Raw genomic sequence first — 8,333 nt, forward strand, 5'->3', positions numbered from 1 at the left:
TTAAAAGGTCTGTAAATGCGCAGCTAAGTTAGGCTCCATAATTTCGCTATCATGTCAAAGAAACTACCTAAAATACCATTTCTTAAAGGGGAATTCCACCAATTTCGCAAATTTCTTGCAAGTTCTATCATTAATCCAGTAGCAAAGTCACTCAGAGTGGTTTGACGTGAAATGCTCAATTCTAGAGAAATATATCAAGTCATAAATGTTCACAGTGGTGGTGATGTGAAGAGTTTAGTGGGTCTGAAAGCTCCCTCACGGAAACTTAGTACACAAAATGGTTATGCATATGTTGCCTGAAATCTGAGACACTGACTTTCAACAGTTCTGAGATACAAAAATATAGATTTAAGCTTAAAATCCTAAATATTAAATGTTTTTTTTAATCTGTGAGGCAAAACAGTCCCCAAAGGAAATACATTACGTGCACTGGTCATTACGGGTAGTAAATAAAATGGATATACACCGATCAGGCATAACATTATGACAATGATTTCTACGCTCATTGTCCATTTTATCAGCTCCACTTACTATACAGGTGCACTTTGGGTGGTGGGTCATTCTCAGCACTGCAGTAACACTGATGTGATTACGGTGTGTTAGTGTGTCGTACCAGCACAACACAAACCACCCAAATAGTACCTGCTTTGTGAGGGTCCATGGGGGTCCTGACCACTGAAGAATAGGGTAAAAGGGGGCTAACAAAGTATGCAGAGAAACAGATGGACTACAGTCTGTAACTGTAGAACTACAAAGTGCACCCTATAGTAAGTGGAGCTGATAAAATGGACAATGAGCGTAGAAACAAGGAAGTGGTCATAATGTTATGCCTGATCGGTGTATTTGTGTTATAGACATCACAACCTCTGGCTCCTCTCACCATCACTCTAAAGAACATCAGTCAGTAAGGCATTTCACATCAAACCACTTTAAACTGCTTTGTTTACATCTTAACAATTGAACTGCCGAAATTTTGAAATACTGGTGGCACTCCCCTTTATCACTGGTCCTGGAGTACCTGAACATTAATGTTTTCCTGCTCCAGCACTCCTGATTCAACTCCTGAGTTCATTAATAAGCCCATCCTGAGATAATTTAGGTGTGTTGGAGGAGGGAAACCATGAAAAACTCCAGGGCTGGGTTTGAAGACCACCGGCTTAAATGGACCACCTGACTGAGAACCAGTGCAACTCCATAGCTGGCAGGCTTAACTGCGGTTTTACTGCATGGATGCAGACAAACTGCAGTCAGAGCAAGTGTTGCTTCTGAATACGAAAGATGGTGACATATGAAACTCTGTCATGAAGACGTTCATCAACACAGTGGTTTCACAATGTACTTTTGGTTGCTTAGTAACAGTTGGCTAGACGTGGATAGAAACAAGGGGTGGGCGATAAGAAGACATTTATCGTTATTGCGATATAATTTATCACAATATGGTTTTCTGAGCACATCATGGATATCGTCAGAGCTTAAAGGGGAATTCCACTGTTTTTCGAAATGTCTGCATGATTAAATGGTTCCTATGTAAACAGAGTCATTCAGAGCGGTTTGGTGTGAAACACTCTGTTCTAGAGAAACTTACCGAGTCAGAATTGTTTACAGTGGTGGTGATAGGAACTAGTCATCTAAAGAGTTTAGCACCTCTAAAAGCTACATGACAGAAAGTTATTACATAAAAATGGGTACGAATACACTGACTGATGTCTGAGGCGCTGTTTTACAGTAGTCTTTAAGAGACGCTTTGGGCTTAAAATGTATTTTTTCCAATCCATTCATGGAACGGGGTACATGCAGGGTGTTATAAGCTAATTTTTTTTAAATTTTCCATCATAAAACACTGCATACAAAAACTCACAAGACACGTGTAGGTTCACTGGTGCTTTTGGACAGTAAATGAAATGGCTATTTTTTGTGTTGTAGATACTGTGACCCCTAGTTCCTATCACCACCACTGTAAGGAAATCAGAGTCGGTAAGTTTCAAAACAAAGAACCAAAACAAAAAACCACTTTGTATTATTCCGAAATTTTGAAGAATTGGAGGAATTCCCCTTTAAGAACACTGTGCAGCATGCTTCATTACAAAAAGAACTGAATTTAGTGCAGCACAGTGTAAAATGCTGAATAAAATTCATTGTATTAATCATTTTTGATACTATTATTTCAATGTGACTCTACTGGTTCGGCTGCATGCTGATATCAGAATCAGCTAAATATCAGTAAATAACTGCTTACAAAAATTAGCTTCGGACTGCCTAGATTTGACCAACATTTCGACCTGATAGTTAATGATGTCCAGAAAAGCAGAATGTTTACATGATGCTGGGCTATTGTAATAAAAAAGTCTGCATTTTATTAACTGTACCACGTCTGTAAACGTTAAGTTACATTTCTCTGCAACGTTAATCCAACTTCATATAAATGCAAACATATCAGTTTTGGGCACAGTTTGATTTTATTCTGCTGGTTCTCTGCTTTGCTGATGCTCATATCTCTCAGTGTGGGGCTTCAGCTATTCCTTTTAGACAAAAATGAGCCCGAGAGAGAAGAACAGGGGCCTAAATGACCTAAAGGGGAACTCCACCCATTTTTCAGAATTTCTGCATAAGTAAACAGATGAGGTGTAAACAAAGTCATTCAGAGTGTTTTGATGTGAAGTTCCTCATTTCAGAGAAACTCACAAAGCCAAAATTGTTCACAATGCTGGTGATAGGAACCAGACGTCTGAAGCGTTTAACGTCTCTAAAAGCAACCTCATTGAAAGGTACAACACAAAATGGGTACAAATATAATCTATTTATGGCGGAGAGGTAGATGGAGGGTGTTCTAAGACAAAATAGAGCCCGAATAGACCTTTTTTTAAATTTTATCATTATAAACACTACATATAAAAACTCAAAAACACACTCATTTTGAATCATAAATAAAACGGCTATATTTGATCTGTAGTGGTTCTGACCTCCAGTTCACATCACCACCACTGTAAAGAAATCTGGGTCGGTAAGTTTCTCTACAACGAAGCACTTCACATCAAACCACTCTGCATGATTTTGTTCAACTATCAACGACCAAATGAGGCAGAAATTTGAAAAAATGGTGGAATGCCCCTGTAAGTTCCTATGCTGATAGATGCTGGACGTAGCAGCCAATAAACTCCACTGCAGCTCTATAAGGAGCTCTTAAGGAGTTTTATGGACCTGTTACTCATTTATTTAAGCTGTTCATTGGTAGATACCTTTAGTCATCATATCATCGAGGTTACAATATGGTTTTATGAAGTAAGTTATGGTTTTATGCCAGTGGAGCCACTTTTACCACTGACACAGTAAAGGTGACGAGGCTGAAGTTGGCCTCCTAGTTGAACTTTCCCGTACTACCTTAAATGGTGCAGTAGTTACACTCTATCAGTATGTAACTGCTGTACCATTTAAGGTGGAACGGGGAAATTCGAGCAAGAAGCTGACTTCAGCTCGGAGTAAAGGTGTGACACTGGAGTGCTGCAGGAGAAAGCTCAGCCTCAGCCTCTTACCTGACCGTCTGTAGTGAAGCTGAGAAGTTTTGCTGTTGTGTCGAAAGGCCTCACTTAATCCCATCGCATTTCTTGAGACGACAATAAGCACTTTTCATCCCCCGCGGTCCACAAAACATGAAGAAATTTCGACGGTTGCAAAGTTCAGCGTTTTAGCCTCGTTAGCTACATCTGAGCTCCACAAACTACAGGTTCCCGAACGTTCCTTCCTCGCGCCTGCTAGAGACCGTTACTGACCACAGCTTTAAAAAAACGACCAGAGACAGGACCAACACGCCAAACGGTCCTTCAAACGTGGAAGCAACAAAACTGCGCAACGTTACTGTCCACAGGAAAAGGCTGGAGTGGTCAGGACAAAATAAACAACGCTTGAGGTGCCGTTCCTCTCCTTTCCAGGGTATTTGGTTCGTTTCCTCCCGCCGTCGCGTTCAGTATTTCAGCTCGTCTCCCAAAGTGTGGCTTAAATGTATCCAGGAAACCTCCGCGAAAACGTTACTGAAGTTCATCTCCGCCGAAACACACTGAAGTAAATATTCTCGGCCGTGTGGGGGGGATTCTCCATGTCAATCGACTCCTCCTCCTCCACAGCGATATATGACTCGCAAGCGAATCGGTTCTTTGGAACCGGTTCTTTTGAAGAAGTCGGTTGAACCGATTCACATGTTCACAAGGAATTGAAGAATAATTAGACTCGGATGATAATCTTTCACAATTTGACACAGCAAAATTATAACATACAGTGATTATTTTGCAGATTTATTTGCAGTTGTAGCGATATGAACTAACTGGATGTATAAAATAGAGCCATTATATTTACTATCCAGTCACCAGTGAACCTACACGTGTCTTGTCAGTTTTTATATGTAATGTTTATAGTGGTAAATATAGTGATACATAAAAAATAAAACAAACAAACAAAAAAACTTTTCTTTAGAGACCTTTTGTCTGCATGTGTCACGTCGCCATGAACTAATAAAAAAAAACAAAAACAAAAAAAAAACAACAATTTAGGCCAAAACTTTATCTCACAACTTTATTTGTAACCATTTCATTTAAACCTTTAATGTTCTGCTCAGCATTTAGTAGAGCACATTTTGAGTCACTGTCATCTCGACCGTTTGGCAGACGTGGATATTTTAAAAACTGTAGGGTCAAAAAAACGAAAAAAATAAAACACTATTTTTTTTTATTATTGCTCATTGCTTTTTTTTTTTCCTCAGTGAGGACATTAAAGGGTTAAAGGGAAATTCCACCATTTTTTTTTTTCAAAATTTCTGAATAATTAAAATCTTGAGATGTAAACAGTTTGCCATCCGAAACCACCAGTGAACCCACATGTCTCTTCTGAGACGCTGATGACGGTAAAATCGCCATGAATTTGAAAAAAAAAGTTTTCTTTGGGGACTATTTGTCTTTCAGTGCCCTGCGTGTACCCCTCCACCATGAATGGGATAAAATAAATGGATGGAAATACATTTAAGGCCAAAACCTCATCACAAAACTATCATAAACAACGTGTCAGACATCAGGCAGTGTATTCATAACCATTTAATGTAACTTTCTGTAAGGGAGCCTTTAGACGTGGACGTCTGGTTCGTGTCACCGCCACCGTGAACAATTCTCGGTAACAAGACTCTGTAAGTTTCTCTAGAATGAAGCATTTCACACCAAAACTCTCTTGAATGACTTTGTTCACATATTAACCATATTAACCCCTTTAATATTTTTCTATGGAGGTGGCCAGAGACATTTAAAAGATTCAGACATCTGGTTCCCATCACCACCACTGTGTACTTTCTGACTCGCTAAGTTTCTCTGGATTTGTGCACTTCACAAAAGCACACTCTGAATGACTTTGTTTACATCTTAATAATTTAGTTAGTTTAGAAATTTTGAAAATTTGGTTGAATTCCCCATTTAAGAACATCCTCATGCTTTGAATCTGTATGCGGTTTCAGGCTTCCTTTTTCTGCTGCTTGTTTGGGCCTTCAGTAAAAAGCAGATCAGACTCGCTTACTAAACCAGAGCCTGGTCGAACAGACGAGAACACAGTTGGCTTCGACATGTGACGTAATTGTTCAAATCATTAAAACGGGAGGGTAAAAAGAATCGGTTCGCTAATTGAATCGAGCTGCTCTTCCCGCCCTCCTCCTCACCTCGCTTAAACTTGCGTTTTCATGGTCTTTCAGAGTGACACTCGCTTCAGCCAATCAGAGGCGAGAACTTATGTTGAGTGGCACAAGTTTTGTCCAATAGAAAATCAAGAAGACGTGCGCTGTGACAAATGCGTGCTGCTCTACGCCAATCAAAACTTTTCCCTGCTTGCTCGTCAACCAATTGGATTAAAGAGTGCGCGTTCAAGAGTACTTGGGAACTAAGTAAGCGGAAGTGATAAAAGTACATTTTTTATGTATTATATTATTATCCTACATTCAAAATATGTAAAAGGTAAGTTTATTTATATGTGATAAATATGTTTAAAATAATGTTTAAAGTAATTAAACACATGAATGTAATTACTCGTATGCCTCATTACAAAATAGACCTATGCTTTTTCCTTTTGAGAATTAAGACAAATGGTTTATCAAATGTCTAAAATACGTAGAAAATGTCTAAAAGAAAAAAAAACAAAACAAAACAGAAATTACCAGACATCTGACCACAACAACATTTAGTTCTTATGTCTGTAGCGCCATCTATTGTCCTAATACAGGTTTAACAACAGCTTCAGGAAAGCTGGCTAGTGCTGCAGTGAAAAAAAAATATATAAAAAGTTATATATATATATATATATATATATATATATATATATATATATATATGTAAAAGACAAAGAGATGACCATATATATACGCATTCTCACTGGACACTTCACTGTAAATCCCTACCTTGTGCTCCCACCTAGCTGGTGTGCTGTTAGAGACTGCAATCCACCTTTTAATGCACAATATGTGCAAGCCATTTTCAAGCCCCAGGTGGGGAATTGAGGGCCGGAGTCCAGTAGTTTGATGATTTCTCTGCTCTATCGCACCAAATCTGCCTGGTAAATAGGTAATGAGTTGAATCGGCTGCGCTTGAGAGGGAAAATCCTCAACCGTGGGGGGATTACTGTGCAGGAATATGGTCTTCCAGGACAGGAGTTCCCCACCACTTGCATAGGGATGAGGAATTCAAGTACAAGAACAAACTTCCAACTTCCAAAACTGGAGTTTATTATCCCAAATGGGACTCCTAGCAACCGTGGTGGACCATCAAGGCGGTCCCCATCAGATAAACAATACTTAAAGCTCCACTCTGTCCATCTTTCCACTGTAAGAAGACAACTCAGTGCTATGGGTCTGAAAGGATGTGTAGCTGTCAAGAAGCTCTTACTGAGAAAAGGAAGTAGACAAAAAAGAAGCGACTGGTGTTCTCATAACAATGGACTGACCATCCCAGAGTCCAGGCCTCAGCATTATTGAATGTGAGATTGTTTGGATCATGAGAAGCAGAAAGTGCAACCAACTTCTAAGACTGAACTTTGGAGGTTTGGAAAAATATCTGAAAGCAAGTTTTCTGAAAAGAATGGGCGCTGAGGTAAAGGTAAAGAGTGGACACAATGAACACTGAAAAAAATATATATTTAGTCGTTGAGGCTTTTGTGCAATTGTTGAATATTTTCTGCGTTTTTTCTGACACTGAAAGTGAATAACTTGTAATTAATGGCCGTTTTGACTGGAAATGTAGTAAATGAAGGGTGGTCTCTGATAGATAGATAGATAGATAGATAGATAGATAGATAGATAGATACATACATACATACATACATACATACATAGAACTTTATTGATCCCTAAGGGAAATTGCAGTGTTACAGTAGTAAGACATATCATTGCACATAAACTTACATACATATACTAGGCAGGAATAAAAATACAAATAAAAATAGACATAAATTAGGCAGGAATACAAAATGTAGACATAACTTAAAGTATGTGAAAGTAGGAATTAAGTATATGTATTTGCACATTTACGTAGCATTTAAGACAGATTTGTTGTATTTACATGAGGGCAGGTATTGCACTAAGTGGTATGAGGTCATTTACAACACAATGAATATAAACATAACTAGGAGTAACAGCGGTATTTACAGTGCGCCGTGTCATTACAGTAGCGGTTATGATATATTGCACAGTGTGTATTAACAAAAGCAGTGATATAGTGATGTGATTCAGATCAGTTCAGGCAGCAGGAGGTCAGTACCATCTCTGCAGTAAGGAGACTGTACAGTGCTGTATATTGTGGAGGTGAATAAAGTGGCCATATTTTCGTCCATAGAGATTAAACTGTCCATTTAGACTGAGACACATTTCAAGCAGGCTTTTTGTAGAGGGAGGTGCACATAGCCGTCTTCCAGATTTTCCTTACAGACAGCCTCTAATCCGTGGGCCTAATCTGACACATGGTCAGTGGGTTACTAGTTTGCGGTCCAGCAATTATGTTCGCGGCCTCTCTCTTCTTTTTATTTTCTAATCCACTGCACGGCTGATGAAAATGGCAGGAGCAAGAGTCTTCATGTTTCCAGGTAGGACATCAAACAGAATAAGAATAATAAAAATCTATTTTTATTTATTTAGCACTTGTAATTACAACTCACAGATCAGCAAAACATTAAAAGGCTAAAGCATAAATGTTTATATGAAAAATGAAAGGAAGCTTGTTCTATTATCAAGGAAATAAATATCAGGCTATTAGGTAGAGCTTGTGTTAGTGTTTATTGTTTACCTGTGTTTGTGTTGATTGAGTGATTGACTGGTTGATTGT

General features: G+C 38.7%; 1 protein-coding gene across 1 annotated transcript in view; it reads right to left on the reverse strand.

Moving 5' to 3' along the window:
• Positions 1-4,114, reverse strand: part of tesk2 (testis associated actin remodelling kinase 2) — a 60,718-nt gene extending 56,604 nt beyond the window's left edge. Inside the window, exon 1 of the mRNA XM_036556478.1 lies at positions 3,531-4,114. The gene's annotated coding sequence lies outside the window, so the exon portion shown is untranslated. The remainder of the gene's footprint in view (positions 1-3,530) is intronic.
• Positions 4,115-8,333: the final 4,219 nt, after the last annotated feature.

Source organism: Colossoma macropomum, unplaced genomic scaffold, assembly GCF_904425465.1.
Source record: "Colossoma macropomum unplaced genomic scaffold, Colossoma_macropomum, whole genome shotgun sequence".
Taxonomy (NCBI): Eukaryota; Metazoa; Chordata; class Actinopteri; order Characiformes; family Serrasalmidae; genus Colossoma; species Colossoma macropomum.